Source organism: Ranitomeya imitator, chromosome 2 (genome assembly GCF_032444005.1).
Source record: "Ranitomeya imitator isolate aRanImi1 chromosome 2, aRanImi1.pri, whole genome shotgun sequence".
NCBI classification, from domain to species: Eukaryota; Metazoa; Chordata; class Amphibia; order Anura; family Dendrobatidae; genus Ranitomeya; species Ranitomeya imitator.
In genome coordinates, this window is record NC_091283.1 from 547,321,457 (window position 1) to 547,340,678 (window position 19,222).

The window sequence follows — 19,222 nt, forward strand, 5'->3', positions numbered from 1 at the left end:
CAAAGTGCTCACCACACATCTAGATAAGTTGCTTAGGGGGTCTACTTTCCAAAATAGGGTCACTTGTTGGGGGTTTCCACTGTTTAGGCACATCAGGGGCTCTGCAAACGCGACATGGTGCCGATCTCAATTCCAGCCTATTTTGCATTGAAAAGTCAAACGCGCTCCTTCCCTTCCGAGCTCTGCCATGTGCCCAAACAATGGTTTATCCCGACATATGGGGTATCAGCGTACTCAGGACAAATTGTACAACGACTTTTGTGGTCCAATTTCTCCTGTTATACTTGGTAAAATAAAACAAATTGGATCTGAAGTAAAAATTTGGTGAAAAAAAGTTAAATGTTCAATTTTTTTTAAACATTCCAAAAATTCCTGTGAAGCACCTGAAGGGTTAATAAACTTCTTGAATATGGTTTTGAGTACCTTGCAGGGTGCAGTTTTTAGAATGGTGTCACTTTTGGACATTTTCTGTCATATAGGCCCCACAAAGTCACTTCAAGTGTGAGGTGGTCCCCCAAAAAAATGGTTTTGCAAATTTTGTTGTAAAGATTTGAAATCACTGGTCAACTTTTAACCCTTATAGCTTCCTAACAAAAAAATTATGTTTCCAAAAATGTGCTAATGTAAAGCAGACATGTGGTTAATGTTATTTGTTCACTTTTTTATAATTTAAGGGCATAAAAACTAAAATTTTAAAAATTGCTAAATTTTCAAAATTTTCACCAAATTTCCATTTTTTTCACAAATAAACGCAAGTCATATCAAAGAAATTTTACCACTATCATAAAGTACAATATGTCAGAAGAAAACATTCTCAGACTCACCAGGATCCGTTGAAGCGTTTCAGAGTTATGACCTCATAAAGTGACAGTGGTCAGAATTGAAAAAAATGGCCTGGTCAGGAAGTCGAAAACAGGCTTCGGGGTGAAGGAGTTAAACAGTTATCTTATTCACAGTCATGTTCTTCTAATTTACTTTTGCTGTCTCCAAGGTAATATTTGGCATTGGTTGCTTCCTGGCCTGGGAAGATCTTGAGCCAAAGTTATTCCTGGTAACAAGTAGATATCATGTGTCTTGTACTCGTGCACGGTTAGGTCATGTCCTGCAATGGGGGTTTGCGTGGCCTGGGTACGCGTGATCACTGGTGCTGTAGCCACTGCTGTCTCAGTTGTGGTTATGGTACACACAGTCGTCTTTGTAATGGCTTTAGAAGATGGCTTTAGAAGCTGGTGTCACAGTAGGAGTAGTAGTGGTGATGGCCACTTTGGCACTAGGTAGTGCTACTGGTGTCTTTGGCATACCTCCCAACTTTTGAGGAAGGGAAAGAGGGACAAAGTTAGCGGCGCACACAGTGAGCCGTGGCAAATTTTAGGCCATGCCTCTGAGCACACCCTTTTCACAACTAGTCACGCCCCAACCACACCCATTTAGCACCGCTGATCACAATGTTTCATAAACAATAATTATAAACAAAAAAAAATATGGCCACACAGTGCTCCATACTGTATAATGGACACACATGATGCTCAATACTGTATAATGGCCACACATAGTGCTCCATACGGTATGATGGTCTCAAATGATGCTGCGTACAGTGTACTGGCTCCATGTGATGCTCCATACAGTATAATGGGCCCACATGATGCTCCATACTGTATAATGGCCACACATGATGCTCCATACTGTATAATGGCCACACATGATGCTCCATGCTGTATAATGGCCACACATGATGCTCCATACTGTATAATGACCACATATGATGCTCAATACTGTATAATGGCCACACATGATGCTCCATACTGTATAATGGCCATACAGTGCTCCATACTGTATAATGCCCACACATGATGCTCCATACTGTATAATGGCCACACATGATGCTCCATACTGTATAATGGCCACACATGATGCTCCATACTGTATAATGGCCACACAGTGCTCCATACTGTATAATGGCCACACAGTGCTCCATACTGTATAATGGCTCCACATGATGCTCCATACTGTATAATGGCCACACATGATACTCCATACTGTATACTGGCCCCATGTGATGGTCCATACTGTATAATGGCACCACATGATGCTGTATACAGTATAATGGCCCCACTTGATGGTCCATACTGTATAATGGGGCTCACATGATGCTTTGTACAGTATAATGGCCACACATGGTCACCCCACCCCATAATTGCCATCTCCATCACACACACACATACCTTTCACCGCGCTCCCTCGCAGCAGCCGGCAGCTTCCACTCCCATGGCGTTGAATGATGTCATCCAGCTGCGCCGCTGACTGCTCACGTTGCTGCAGCTCCGCTACGCCACTGATAAAGACCTCTCCGTGTTTCGTGTGCCAGTCAGTGTCAGAACGAGGAGCAATATCTGCTCCGATCCGACACAGCTAGCGTCCGCTCCGTACACCTCGTACACCTGCGGCTCTGCTCCGTACACCTCGTACACACACGGCTCTGCTCCGTACACCTCGTACACACACGGCTCCGCTCCGTACACCTTGTACACAGATGGCTCCTCTCCGTACACCTCGTACACACACGGCTCCACTCCGTACACCTCGTACACACACGGCTCCTCTCCATACACTTTGCACATGCTGCTTCGCTCCGTATACCTTGTACACAAACGGCTCGGCTCCGTACACCTCGTACACACACGGCTCCTCTCCATACACTTTGCACATGCTGCTTCGCTCCGTATACCTTGTATACAAACGGCTCGGCTCCGTACACCTCCTACACACGTGGCTCTGCTCCGCACACCTCGTACACATGCGGCACTGCTCCGTACACCTCGTACACATGCGGCTCTGCTCCGTACACCTCGTACACACGTGGCTCTGCTCCGTACACCTCGTACACACGTGGCTCTGCTCTGTACACCTTGTACACACGCGGCTCTGCTCCATACACCTCGTACACACGCGGCTCTGCTCCGTACACCTCGTACAAACGCGGCTCTGCTCCGTACACACGCAGCTCTGCTCCGTACACCTCGTACACACACGTCTCTGCTCCGTACACCTCGTACACATGCCTCTGCTCCGTACACGCACGGCTCTGCTCTGTACACCTCGTACTCACAGGGCTCCGCTCCGTACACATGGCTCCGCTCCGTACACCTCGTACACACGGCTCCTCTCCGTACACCTCGTACACACACGACTCCGCTCCATACACCTCATACACACGGCTCCGTACACCTCTTACACGACTCCACTCCATACACCTCGTACACACATGGCTCCGCTCTGTACACCTCGTACACACGGCTCCGTACACCTCTTACACAACTCCGCTCCATACACCTTGCACACGCGGCTCCGATCCATACACCTCATACACACACGGCTCTGCTCCGTACACCTCGTACACACGGCTCCATACACCACTTACACGACTCCGCTCCATACATCTCGTACACACATGGCTCCGCTCCATACACCTTGCACATGCGGCTCCGATCCATACACCTCGTGCACAGCTCTGCTCCATACACCTCATACACACTGTAAACACCTCCTAACCCCACACATACGCTTACCCTCATCCAGCGCCATGACAACCAGCAGAGTCCTGTACATGGAGGTCTTCCCGATCATGTGACTCCTCCCATCCTGTGACCTCATCACAGGTCCTGTGCGTTTAGAGCAGCCAATATGTGGTGTGCTGCTCTGCGGGTGCAGGGACTCTGGGAGCTGACCGGGTGATATTACACACCTCCCAACCAGTGCAGGACAACTAATGTCCCACCCGTGATCACGGGGCTGACTGTCAAAATCAGGACAGTCCTGCTGGATCCGGGATGGTTGGAAGGTGAGGTCTTTGGTCTGGTATCCTTTAAATTAGCAGCAGAGTCTTTCAGTTTTCTCACATTTAAGGCATACCTCCCCTTATCATCAAAATGCCGAGTGAAGGTCACAGTGTCCCCTGGATACAGGTCCCTGTCCGGGTTTCCTTCTCTGAGGTGAGATTCTATGTCTCTCCGGTTGACAAATATCTCAGCATACAGGCCTGGCTCCTTAATAAACCCCAGCCTCTTTTCAGCTTGAAGGCCACTACAGCTCCCTGTCTCAGTGGGGGCCTGGTATGTCTGTTTGTCCTTGCGGGCCTGAGCTTTAGGGTGCAGATCTTTCTCATCAAACGCTCTATGCCTGGTATTCCTTATCCTTCTCCTCCCACTCATAGGCAAGCTGCTGCTGGTATTCTTCCCAGCTAAGGACTTCCATGACCTCTCCTTCTTTTCTCTCCATCCCGGGGAACCCCATCAGCTCTGTCCCAGGGTTTACCCAGCGATACACTGTCTTTTTGGCGTATATCTTGCCTGGCATAATGGTGGGCTGGATTAGGGCTCTCATATGGCTTTCCATCCCCATGGCCTGGTCCCATTCTCCCAGGATCTGAATCCGTCCGGATCCATAGCATGGTGGTGCAGCTAGCGGGCCCACTATGTGTTCCTCGGCTACCGGGGCAGGGTCAGTTTCCTTACCTGCCACTACGGTGTCTCCGGTGCTGGTCTCTCCGCTGATATCAGGGGGCGCCGGATAGGACACTGCTCCTGCAGTTTCACTCCCAGCTCCGCCTTCCATTTCCCCTCGGCGCTCAGCTGCATCCGCAGGAGTTGGTCACTCAGCTCCTCCACTTCTTGCAGGAACTCTGGGACTTCGATAGATGGCTTGCCGCGGCTTCCATCCTGGCAGCTGGGGGAGTCCTCGGCTTCCACCCCACGCTCCGGGTCTGGGCCGCTTGCCATTTCATCCTTTACGTTCCTTGCTGCATCCTCGTCTCGTTCCCACTCTCTCCTGTGGGGGCGGAGCTTCTTCCTCTTTCTCCCACCATTTAGGATCAGGATGCGATCTCAGTTGCCGACGGGCATGTCCTCATGGTGCAAAAGTATTTGGAGTGGGTGGCCATTGTTTTCGCACCTCACAGCTAGTCCCCGCCCACGATGGTGCACTTTCCTTTTCCAGCGCTCCTTGTGGCGCTATAATGGGGGCAGTTTTGTAGTTAATTCACAATGCACAGTCTCTCAGCACAACACAGTCTTTTAGGCGCACATGACCCGATTTGCTGGGTCGGTCCATCCTGTTTATGAGGCCAAGATGAGTTGCCTGCCAGGGCTGTGGGGTACCCGGTGTTCACAGGGGGATGTCACGGTGGCGACCCGGTCCGTGGCCCTGGGCGTCCATGTAAAACGGAAATTGAATATAGTTTATGTTCGTGACGCCACCTGTGGTATTCGGTCAGTGGGGACCGATGCTTATTTAAGGGGTCCTCTGGGGTGATGTTACGGCAGCTAGATGGTATAAGTTCCCACAGGTGAAGTATATCACCAGGGCTCCAGGGGTGTGCAGATGGAAGATGGTGAATAGTGCAGTAAAGAACGAGGACACAGGTTTGCAGTCTCTTTACCTGGTTTACTGAAGACTTCAGGCAGCCACAGTCCAGGGTACCAGATCACAGGATAGGCAGAGTCTGGTCGGCTTGGAAGCAAATCCAGAGTTCCCCTTTATCAGGTGGAGATAAAAGCCTTCCTCTAGCGCGGTGGTGTTGTAGCCCCTTACTGCCTATGGCTTCTGATAAGGTCCTCACAGTTTTTCTCTGTCCTCCATATAGGATAGGGCACAAACCCGTATGACAGGTGACTCAAGCCTTTTTACAGGATCTCTATGATAACCCGGGCTCTATGCGTCACTGTGCCTCCTGGGTATTGAGGCGGACAGGTAACTTGCAGTTCAGCTGTCCTGCCGGTCTCTGCTGTAAGTCTTAGAGTCCCTTACAACCTTGGTATTCCAGCTACCGGTTATCTGCGCTTCAGAGGGAGGCAGCTCATTCGCAGCTGGTCTCCCCTGATATCACTTTCCTGTGCTTCACTCTCCTGCACGCTCACTGAACAATGTTCTTTCCTTCTGTATGTCTCTTTCTCCAGGGGTTGTAGTACCTCGGACTACAGGGTCCCTTCAGACCTTCTGACACTCTATGTCAGTCTGCTCTCTCCTCTGTCTCTCTCTGACAGGAACTCACTAACTTTCCCTCCAAACCACAATATATATAGGGGAGTCACCTAGGAATAGGATCAAAAGCTCCCCCCTTGTGGCCTGGAGTGAGAACATGTGGTGTGCATTGTGATTTCCTGATAAAGAGATATCCTTCATCGTTTCCAAGCATAACATCACTCTCCCCGTGAGGAAAGCAATGTCACTGTGACGACCAGGACCCTGGGGCGTCACACATTCTCAAACCGTCTTCTATCAATGGCACTCTCACGGTATAACGTCTATTAAGCACTATTAAGCACCTACTCCACCTCGAGGAACACTGAATATGCTCAATAGAGGAGTTGCAATGTATACTCCACAGCCATATTCAATTCTTTACAATACTTACAAGGGAAAAGTTATGTAACAAAAATACTAGCACATCTTCCTGAGCGCGAGTGGAGACCATACCTGCTTAGATGGTTCACTAAATCTAATTCTTCGTCTGGCCAAATAGCCACCAATTTCAAATTTATCCATGTAGCCCTGGATTATGAACAATCCAAATTTCTGCCAACAATATGGCAGACCGAGGACCTCAGCTTGTCCTGCAGCACTATTCTGAAAGCTCTAGATAAAGCCTAAAAATTCCTCCCTTCAGCTTGTTTCCTAGAAATGAGACTGAAAATCTGTCATAGATCCTACCTAACTCTGCAAAAGGGTCATAGAAAGGGGCTGTACACAACCTCCAAACGTTTCAAATGCCACTCCCCAGAGGCCAACTTTTTCCATTGCCTGTGGGCATGCTCGGTCATTAGACCATTTTGGGTCAGAGAACGATAATTCACCATCGCACATCTGACAAACTTTGCTCCTGACAAACCTCTATGGGCCATTTTTGGATATTTAAATCCAGATAAATACATCTGCTCTCCAGGGCCTGTAAACTACTACATTTTGTGGCAGCAGGTACTAAGGCTATTCTACAGACATGGATCCACGACCATGCCCCTCCTTTCAAGATCCCTTAGGCCGGGGTCACACTAGACCGTAATACGGATGAGTGCAATGCGATAAAAAATCGCATAGCGCTCGTCCCAATGTTAATCTATGGGGCAGCTCCCATCATCCGATATTTTCTCGGCTGTATTCAGGATCCGAGTGAAATCGCAGCATGCTGCGATTGTCAGCGTATCTCGGCCGAGAATCGCCAATGAAAGTCTATGGGGGCGAGAAAAAATAGCACAGCACACGGACCATCAGTGTGACTTGCGAGAAATTCTCAGGCATTGGGCAGGTGACAGGAAAGGCTCAGCCATTATTTGCTCATTTTGCAAGTGTGTGAGAAAATCTCACCATACCGATGCCATACGGATGTCACACGGATGTCAAACGGATCATTTGATGCGAGAAAATCGCATCCTCGCACTGCACTGGATTAATGTTTTGGTACCATTTGTGTGATTCTCGTCCGTCAAAAACGGACCGTTTTTTTATACGTTGTGTGTGTCCCCGGCCTTAAAGGGATAATCATTCAAATTTTGAAAATTGCTAATTTTTTAACATTTTTCTCACATTTTTGATATTTTTTTATAAACAAACACAAAACATATTGACCTAAATTTATCATTATCATAAAGTATAATGTGTCATGAAAAAAGAGTCTCAAAATTACTGGGATTTGTTGAAGCGTTGCAGAGTTATTACCACATAAAGTGACACTGGTAAGATTTCAAAAATTTGGCTTCGTCACTAAGGGGTTAAACCAATGCGATATCTGGAATATAAGTTCTGACATACATGCCTTAGGTAATGTTTGCACTGATGTATGTAAGGGAAAAAAAATTCTATTCAATAAACACAAGGTTTAAAAAAAAAAACATCACTTGCCTTAGGCCAGAGTCACACATGCGAGAAACATGTCCGTGTCTCGCATGTGAAAAGCAAGCTCTGGCGCCAGCACTTGGGAGCAGAGCGTGCGGCTCCATGTGTTGCTATGCGGCCGCACGCTCCGCTCCGAAGTACCGGCGCCAGAGCTTGCTTTTCACGTGCGAGACACAGACGTGTTTCTCATATGTGTGACTCCGGCCTTACTCAGATCCTGGGGAGTCCACTGGCAGAGAGTGATGTGGCCTGTAGAACAGAGAGCAGTAACGAACTCAGACCATTTCTATCTGCTCTACAGCAGAATTTACCTCTATCAGACCGACGTACTGTGCACAACGAGAGCTAAAAGTAGTTGTCGTTCTAGGTGGCCCCCCACTGACTGAGAGTATGCTGGAGCATTTTTCCAGGTTCGAATCACCAAGGCTAACATCTGGAGTGTCACATAGCTCCCCTCCAGTATTTTATCAGGGATCTTTTCTTAGTGTGAACATGGCCTTATTGAGTTTTGGCTCCTTTTTTAGGCCTTTCCCCACTTACTTGATGCATTATTGGAGCAAATTTGAAGCAGCACTTTTAACGCTTTTTTTTAATACTACATGCATTATTTTAAGTTGCCACATAGAAACTTATGGAGAAAAAATGCACCAAACTGCACAGGTTCAGCAGTGTCTTTAGAAGGACTATCAGGAGCGTTAATAAAATTACATCCAATTTGCTTGAAGATTTAGGCTGTATTCACATGCAGCTTTAATGCTGCCTTTTTTTCAGCTGTGTGGTTTTTTTTATGTGTGGTCCGGAAGGTACTGCGATTCACAAGCTTTGTGCATATTGTGAGTGCACAACATTCTCTTCGCTGTCAAGAGGCGAAGAAGAGGACAGAAGAAATGTGGCCACACTGCCGTAGTGAGTCACAGCTGCTCCTGGAGCATGCACATATAGCAAATGAAGCTGGGTACAAACACCCAGCTTCAATGCGCCTACCACGTGGGCACATAGACTTAGAGGCAGGTGATGGCTGAATAATTCAGTCATCATCTGCTGGGAAAGATGGGGCTCAGTGTACGTTGGACTCACAATGGTGTGTCACCGTGCAAAAATTATGTACGCTGCGACCACAAGAATTATTCAAACGTTGATGTTAAATTACAGGTAAACATACAAAAAAACAGTCACCAAATACATTTTAATATAAAAAAAACTTACAATGATGTCTCATGCAGGTGATACAGGTATAATACATAAGTGAATTGAAAAAGTAGTGCTGCAGAGAAATAATAATGAAATGTGTCAATAATTATGGGACTCCATAGACAAACCTACCGTAGAGCAGTATTCAGGTTTTTTTTACCTGTCATCTATAGACATCACTACAGTAATTGCATTCTACTCCTAGGTGGTATTGAGTCTCCTAAAATGTAAGGCTCTAGAAAACAGTGCCATATATGAAATTTGAATAATTAGCTGTTGTCCGCCACTAGATGTCCCTCTTAGCCTTTGCTATCATAGTACACTGTTGCATAAAATGCTGTGCAAGAAATAATGTATGCAAGTCTTCAGAATTGAGAGTCCTCAGTGGTTGATACCTTTTAATGGCTAACTGAAAAGATGGTAACAAATTGCAAGCTTTCGAGACTACATATGTCTCTTCATCAGGCAAAGACTAAAACAAATTCTGAAGAATCACATATTTATGCACAACATAATATAGAAAAAAAAAAAGGGGAAAAAAAACCCATGGATAAGCCAGGTGACGTGAAACAGAATTACCATGGGTGATAAACAGTTACGTCCATAAATATTGGGCCAATTCTTAGATAAGGATTGTTTTATTGTCCTGTGATTAGGGTCTCTGTTGTGATGACCCCACATGGTCTGATGGGCAAGTTCCTTAGTTGATGTAAACCATGTGGGGTCATCATAACAGAGACCCTAATCACAGGACAATAAAACAATCCTTATCTAAGAATTGGCCCAATATTTATGGACGTAACTGTTTATCACCCATGGTAATTCTGCTTCATGTCACCTGGCTTATCCATGGTTTTTTTTCCCCTTTTTTTTTTCTATACTATGTTGTGCATAAATATGTGATTCTTCAGAATTTGTTTTAGTCTTTGCCTGATGAAGAGACGTATGTAGTCTCGAAAGCTAGCAATTTGTTACCATCTTTTCAGTTAGCCATTAAAAGGTATCAACCACTGAGGACTCTCAATTCTAAATATTTTTCTATCTACTGGCTAACACGGTACCAAGATATATTTCTTTCCTGTACAAGTCTTCAAAAACTTTTGTGGGAAATTTACTCTAATATTATGCTTGATGAAAGTCGAAACATTGCATCATGTATTTGCAATATAGTACTTGAACCATTCTTTTGGAGTGCTGCTTCCACGTTTTTGTGCATGATTCTTTTTGGTGGTTGTTGGGACTGCTCCACCAGAAAGCGTACTCCCCATCATTTTTGGATGCTTGTATTGTGGTACTATGCATTGTCAGCGCTTTGCCTGACAGTCCCGTAGACAACCAGACAGGTCTCAGCAGGAGTGGCATACTGCTAATAGCAACATACCACGCGGCCACTATGGGGACTATGAGTCGGATTAGCCCAGTGCCAGTGCCGGGATCTTCCCCCTCCTGGATACAGATATAGTTGAAAGCAATAATGGAACAGAGCCATCAGTTCCCTCCTCCATTGTGCTCCTAGTACATCTGAGCTTTGATATCTCTATCTATGATGTCACTACATTGCACCCGCTGTGCAGAGATTCAGATTGTGCGCTGCAGAGACTAGAGCAATGGGGAAACGGGGAGAGGCGAGTATATATTTTTTAAATCAATAAGTGCTTTGTGGGGGCCGCTATTCTGTTTGAAGGGCTACGTTTTATAGGCTGAACTGGATGGACAAATGTCTTTTTTCGGCCTTACTAACTATGTTAGGTTGGGGCCAATTATACTGTTTGGAGGGCTATATGGGAGCCATTATACTATTTGGAGGACTATATTGGGGCCATTATACGGTTTGGAGTGCTATGGGTGGGCAATTGTACTATTAGGAGGGCTATGCGGGGGCCATTATATTATTTGGAGGGCTATGTGGGAGCCATCATACTGTGTGGTAGACATTTCACTGTTTAGAGGGCTATGTGAGGATAATTATACTGTGTGGTGTCAATTATATTGTTTGGAGGGCTGTGTGGGGGCCAATTATACTGCATGAAGGGCTATGTGGGGTCCAATTATACTGTTTGAAGGGCTATGTAGGAGTCATTATACTATTTGGAGAGCTATGTGGGGGCCATTAAACTGTTTACAGGGCTATTTGGTGGTCATTGTACTATTTGGAGTGCTATGTGGGGGCCATTATACTATTTGGAGGGGTATGTTGGAGCCATCATACTGTGTGATGGACATTTTACTATTTGGAGGGCTATGTGAGGGTCATTATATTGTGTGGTGTCAATTATATTGCTTGGAGGGCTCTGTGTGGGCCAGTTATACTGTTTGGTGGGCAATGAGGGGGGCATTATACCATTTGGAAGGTTATGCAGGAACTATTATACTATTAGGAGGAATATTTAGGGGGAGCATCATTCTACGTGTTGGCCATTATACTGTTTGGAGGGCTGTGTGGATGTCATTATACTGTGTGGTGGCCATTATACTGTTTGGAGGACTATGTGACAGCCAATTATATTGTTTAGAGGGCTATGTAGACCCCTCAGTTCTGCAATGCTAACCAATGAGCCACTATGCTGCCCTACCAACACATGTATGGACAGAGCACATACAAACAGAGACATACTATGATGGACTCCCCACAGCCCTTCAAACAGTAAAATTGTCCTCCACACAGCCCTACAAACAGTCTACTGGCCCTCACACAGCCCTCCACACAGTATGATGGAACCCATACAAACCTTCACACTGTACAATTGTTCACATACAGTATAAGGGCCAGCACATAGCCTTCCATAAAGTGTAAATACTCCCACATAGCCCTCCATATACTACCATCTAAATATTATAATGGCCTCCACATAGCCCTCCAAGTATTATAATGGTTGCCACATTGCCTTTCATATACAGTAGAATGTAAAAGTTTGGGCACCCCTGATCAAAATAACTGTTGTTGTGAACAGTTACGCAGGTTGAAGATGAAATGATCTCTAAAAGAGCTTTGTATTTTAGACAAAAAAAGCATTTATTTTCATCTTTTACATGCTGTGGCTGCTGTTTTCTGGCTCAAGGTTAGAGGAGGCTGGGTTTTTACAAAGCTGTGAAATTTGCATCACATGGCCTTTCCTAATGATGATAGTAAACCAGTCATAACCCTAACAGGTTAATTAAGGTCTGAAACCTTGGTCAAAGTTATCTGAGGACACAAATCTCCAAGGGTGCCCAAACTTTTGCACTAGCCCATTTTCCTTTTTGTAATTTTTAAAAAATGTTGCAGGGATTTGCTCTGGTAGGCAGTGGCAGGGCCGCAGTAATGAGGCAACACACAGGCTTTCAGTCCAAACTTCAGTGGTTTATTAGCACTTTAAACAGTCAGTGGCAGAAAGTAAGAGAAAAAACACAAACATACTCCAGCTTGGAGAACCACTGGTCTCAGACTCACCCTTGCACGGGACGGACTTAACTAAGTGGCTGCCAGGTCAGCGGCATCCGCCAGGTGCCATTCCCAGGGTTGCTATGAGTCTTGTCACCAACCTTTGCAGCATATGTAAACTGACAGAACCAATTCAGGCTCACTCCAACCTAGCTCCTCACACAGAACATGTGTCAAACAAAAAAACTCCATTACATAGACTATAGCCACACCCACAGGTGAGGTACCTATCACATGGGCTGATCACTTGATCGTGACATCACTGCAGGTCCTCAACCTTATTGAAAAACCAGGCCAAATCTTATCCTGCTGGGAGAAATATATCTTCTGCCCAGCACTACACCTTTTACTGCACCACATACCTCCCCCTTTGTTCAACCCTATGGGGGTGGACACATGACATACAGTGGACTCTGGACAGGGCATCTGCGTTCCCCTGTAGTCTGCCTGCCCGATATTCTACTGAAAATTAAAAATTTTGCAGGGACAGAAACCACCTGGTGATTCGCGCATTCCTCTCCTTAGCTAGACTCATCCATGTAAGAGGGGAACGATCTGTCACCAAGCGAAATGTTCTCCCCAGCAAATAATAGCGAAGAGACTCAAGTGCCCACTTAATGGCCAATGTTACCATCTTTTCAGTTAGCCATTAAAAGGTATGAACCACTGAGGACTCTCAATTCTAAATATTTCACTTAATGGCCAGGCACTCTCTCTCCACAATGCTGTACCTGGTTTCGCCTAGGGTAAGCTTCCGGCTCAGGAAACTAACGGGATGCTCTTCCCCGTTAATACCTTGAGACAACACTGCACCAAGACCTATTTCGGGCATTGGTCTGCACGATGAACTCTCTCTTGAAATCGGGTGTAATCAGAACCGGTGAACCACACAGTACTGATTTTAACTTTACAAAGACCTCTTCTGTCTGATCATTCCAGTGGACCATCACAGACTTCCTCCCTTTCAAGCAGTCTGTTAAAGGCGCGGACGACATTGCAAAGTTGGGAATAAATTGCCTGTAATATCCCACTAAGCCCAAAAAGGCTTTTACCTGCTTTGTTGCGAGGGGACGGGGCCAGTTCTGAGTTGCCTCCACATTGTTTATTTGGGGTTTGAGGACTCCTCTCCCAATGACATAACTTAAGTACCGAGCTTCCTTCAACCCTATGGAACACTTCTTTGGATTGGCGGTAAGCCCTGCTTGTCAGAGAGAATCTATCACTGCCTGTACCTTAGGTATGTGACTTTCCCAGTCTGCACTGTACACAACAATATCATCCAGATAGGCTGAGGCATAAGGGCAATGGGGACGGAAAACAATATCCATTAACCGTTGGAACGTTGCCAGCGTGCCATGCAAACTAAAGGGTAATACTTTATACTGGAACAGCCCTTCGGGCATTACAAAGGCTGTTTTTTCCTTAGCTGCCTCTGTTAGGGGCACCTGCCAGTATCCCTTTGTGAGGTCAAGGGTTGAAAAATACCGTGCCTGCCCAGACCGATCTATCATTTGGATGTTACTGGATATATATATGTCCAGCAACATGTGCACCCCTGCAGAAACTTGCACAACTAGACACCTACCCGCTCTCTGACTCTATCCTACCACTGGCATCCATATCCTCACTCCACGACACAGACAGTGCCCCTGTTTTCTACAACGCCACTTTCGCATATTGACACGGTTGCCCCTCTCGTTCATGGCAGAGTGCGATGTATCAATAGACAACCCTAGCACAATAACACCACTAAAAAGCTCCGGCAAGTGTCCAAGGTTGCAGAGCGGCGTTGGAAGAAAACACATTCGCAAGACGACTTCACTGCATTCAAACAGGCAACACTCACTTTTAAATCCGCTCACCTCTGCTAAACAGGCCTACTTCACAACCCTTGTATCTTCCCTATCCTACAACCCCAAACAGTTATTCAAAACCTTTAACCCCTTCCTCCGCCCCCGACTGCTCCCTCCCACCTCCCTCATATCTGCTGAGGACTTTGCCACACACTTTAAAAATAAGATCGACCAAACAAGTCAAGTCTTCATTGTTCAACCACCACCACCCCTTTGTATACCAAACAAATGCCCAAACCCCATAACCTCCCTATCCAACATTGCTGAAGGGGGGGCTTAACTGTCTCGTCTCCAAATCGCACATCACCACCTGCGCGCTCGACCCCATCCCATCCCACCTCCTCCCCAACCTCATCACCACTCTTATCCCATCCCTAAGCCACCTCTTTAACCTATCACTAACTTATGGCACCTTCCTTTCTGCTTTCAAACATGCCACAATCACGCCTATCCTTAAAAAGCCAACCCTCGATCCAACTGCTATGTCCAGCTATCGCCCAATAGCATGTCCATGCTGAACTTTCCTCCCACCTCTCATCTAACTTGCTCTTTGACAATCTACAATCTGGTTTCCGCCCCATCACTCAAATGAGACAGCCCTGACCAAAATCACTTAAGACCTACGTACAGCCAAAACTAACGAACAATACTCTGTACTCCTCCTTCTAGACCTGTCCTCTGCTTTCGACACAGTTGACCACTGCCTCCTACTACAGATCCTCTCCTCCTTTGGCATCAAAGACCTCGCCCTATCCTGGATCTCCTCATACCTTTCCAACCGCGCATTCAGCGTCTCACACTCCCACACTACCTCCTCATCCCACCCTCTCTCTATTGGAGTCCCCCAAGGCTTGGTTCTAGGACCCCTACCCTTCTCAATCTATACACTTGGCCTTGGACAACTCATAACGTCCCATGGATTCCAGTACCACCTTTATGCTGATGACACTCAGATCTACCTTTCTGGCCTAGATGTCACCTCTCTGCTCTCCAGAATCCCAGAGTGTCTATCAGCCATATCCTCCTTCTTCTCCTCTTGCTTCCTCAAACTCAATGTGGACAAATCTGAACTCATCATCTTTCCTCCATCTCATAGATCTTCCTTACCTGACCTATCTATCACTATTAACGACCACGTTTTCCCCCGTACCAGAAGTCCGCTGCCTCGGAGTAACCCTTGACTCTGCCCTGTCGTTCAAACCGCACATCCAAGCTCTTTCCACCTATTGTCGCCTCCAGCTTTAATATATCTCCAAAATCAATCCTTTCCTCAACTGTCAATCTACTAAAATGCTTGTGCATGCCCTCATCACCTCTCACCTTGACTACTGCAACATCCTTTTCTGTGGCCTCCCTGCTAACACCCTTGCACCTCTCCAGTCCATTCTTAACTCTGCTGCCCGGCTAATTCATCTCTCTCCTTGCTACTCCTCCGCTTCCTCCCTCTGCAAATCTCTTCACTGGCTCCCATTCCCTCAGCGTATACAGTTCAAATTACTTATACTAACCTACAAAGCCATCCATAACCTGTCTCCTCCATATATCTCTGAACTAATCTCCCGATAACTTCCCTCATGTAATCTCCGTTCCTCCCAAGACCTCCTCTCCTTCACACTTATTCGTTCCTCACCCAGCCACCTCCAAGATTTCTCCTGAATATCCTCCATCTTCTGGAATTCTTTGCCCCAACACGTCCGACTATCAACCACATTCGGATCCTTCAGACGGAACCTGAAAACCCACCTCTTCAGGAAAGCCTACAGTCTGCACTGACCCCGCTGCCTCGTCACCAGTACCGGAGCTACCGCCTCACCAACACCGGAGCTCCTGCAACCCCCAACCTACTGTCTCATTCCCCACCATCCTGTAGAATGTGTAAGCCCGCAAGGGCAGGGTCCTCGCCCCTCTGTATCAGTCTGTCATTGTTAGTTTGTTTACTGTAAGTGATATTTGTATTTTGATGTAACCCCTTCTCATGTACAGCACCAAGGAATCAATGGTGCTATATAAATAAATAATAATAATAATCAATTCATCCACCCAGGGCATGGGGTAAGCATCAAATTTTGAAACTGCATTAAGTTTTCTGAAGTCATTATAGAACCTTAGCATCCCATCAGGCTTAGGTATTATGACTATTGGACTGGCCCACTCACTTTGGGACTCTTCAATGACCCCTAACTGCAGCATAGTTTTCACCTTCTGCGATATGGCTTGTCCCCGGGCCTCAGGCACCCGATACGGCTTTAGTCGGATTTTGGTCCGTGGCTCCGTGACAATGTCATGTTGGATTATGGAACTACGTCCAGGGAGCTCAGAGAAAACGTCCGTATTTCAGCTAGCAAACTCCCGGACCTCCTGAACCTGTTTACGAGACAAAGTATCTGCTATTTTGACTACGGAGAAGGTTTCTCCTGACTCACCCAGAGGTAATGGAGCCTTCTCCACAGGAAATGCAGACAGCGGACTATCCCCGTCAAAGTTGGTTTCTATCTTTCTACGGTTTAAACAAATTAATATGATAAACCTGCTTTGGCTTCCTCCGTCGTGGTTTGTGCACCTTATAGTCTACTGGTCCCACCTTCTCCATAATCTCATAGGGCCCCTGCCACCTTGCAAGAAATTTGCTATCCACTGTGGGCACAAGTACCAACACCCGATCCCCAGGACTAAAGTTTCCTACCCGAGCCTCCCGGTTATAGACCCGACTCTGAGACCGTTGTGCTGCTTCCACATGTTCCCGGACCAATGGTAGGACTGTCTCCATTCTTTCTTGCATTCTTGCAACATGTTCTATCACACTCTTGTGGGGGGTTGGCGCTCCCAAGCCTCTTTGGTTATGTCATGTAAGCCCCGGGGATGTCTGCCATACAATAGTTCAAAGGGCGAGAACCCCGTAGATGCCTGGGGCATCTCCCGCACTGCAAACAACAAATATGGTAGTAAGAGGTCCCAATCCTTCCCATCTTTTGAAACTGCTTTTTTTAGCATGCTTTTTAGTGTCTTATTGAATCGTTCTACCAGACCATCTGTTTGGGGATGATAAACTGATGTGCGCAACTGTTTGACATTTAACAATTCTTTCATAATTTTTTGACATATAGGGGGTTCCTTGGTCTGTTAAAATGTCTTGTGGAATCCCCACCCGAGAAAACATATCCATGAGTTCTTTTGCTATGAGCTTAGCTGATGTGTGGCGAAGCGGAACGGCCTCAGGATACCGGGTGGCATAATCTACAACTACTAGGATGTGTTGGTGCCCCCTTGCTGACTTATTGACAGGACTGACCAGATACATTGCCACTCTTTCGAAAGATACCTCTATAATAGGTAGAGGCACCAAAGGACTCCGAAAGTGTGGCTGGGAACTGGTTACCTGGCACACTGGACAGGAATTACAATACTGTTTCCCTTCTTCATGGACCCCTAGCCAGTAAAACCACTGCAAAATTCGGTCTAGGGTTTTTTTTTGGCCCAAATGCCCACCGAGTACATGCGCATGCCCTAGGTCCATTACCAGCCTATGATATGTCTGAGGTACCAGTAACTGCTCTACCATTTCCCCACGTATTTTCTCGACTCGATACTACATGGTCTCAGTTTAGCTCAAAGCGTGGCAACACTGTGGCAGCCCCAGGCCCTCCAATCATGGTTCAGGCAAGCATCCCCTACTAATGCACTCCAGATGATGGTGACATCTGGGGGAGAAAGGGGCCGCATAGTCTGCTGGCGGTGCCAGGAGCCTGGCCATTTGAGAGCTGATTGCCCCCACCTGGCCATGGACTCAAACTTTGGGTATCGCCAATCCCATTAACTGATTTGCGCAATGGGAACCCCGGAGGAATCCAATATGAGACATTTGTGTAAGGTTGATGTGGAGGGCACCCCAGCTGTGGCCCTACTGAACTCAGGGAGTCTCATGACCCTGGTATGAGCCAGCCTGGTGCAAACCAGTGAGCACACTGGTCGGAAAATTGGAGTGTTGTGTATACATGGCGACTTAAAAGACTATCCTACTGCACTAGTGGTGATAAACACGCCAGCGGGGAGGCGGTGCCATGAGGCGCGGGTTGTGATTAACTTACATTATGAATTGATACTTGGAAGAGACTTTCCTTTATTTTCTGTACTTTGGCCAAAAGTTGTCTCACCCAGTGGACAACTGCCAACACTGGTTGCAATCAGGTTAGATTCTCCAGAAGTGGGGCATGAACTTGGTGGCCCAGAGGAAGAAGTGTTGGCGGTAGGGGTAACCGCCCCTTCAGTGGAGGAGGGAGAAAATTCTCCCATAGAAGTGATGGCCGGGGATGTGGAAGACTTGCTGCCAGGACCTGAATTGTCAGACTTAAGGCTATGTGCACACGTCAGGATTTCTGGCAGAAATTTTCATGAAAAAACCTGACATTTCTGCCAGAAATACGCATGCGTTTTTGTCGCGCGTTTTTGATGCATTTTTTGTGCGTTTTCTCTTGCGTTTTTTCCAAATGCATAGAATAGCGGGAAAAACGCGAAAAAAACGCAAAATTAACCCCTTAGCGACCGCCGATACGCCTTTTAACGGCGGCCGCTAAGGGTACTTAAACCACAGCGCCGTTAATTAACGGCGCTGTGGAAAAAGTCAATAGCGCCCCCCAGAGGCCGATTTTCTCCGGGGTCTCGGCTGCCGGGGGTAGCCGAGACCCCAGAGAACATGATTCGGGGGTTTTTTAATCCACCCCGCATTTGCGATCGCCGGTAATTAACCGTTTACCGGCGATCGCAAAAAAAAAAAAAAAAAAACGCGATCTCTTTTTAATTTCTCTGTCCTTCGATGTGATCGGACATCGGAGGACAGAGAAAAGGGGTCCCAGGTAGCCCCCCAATACTCACCTAG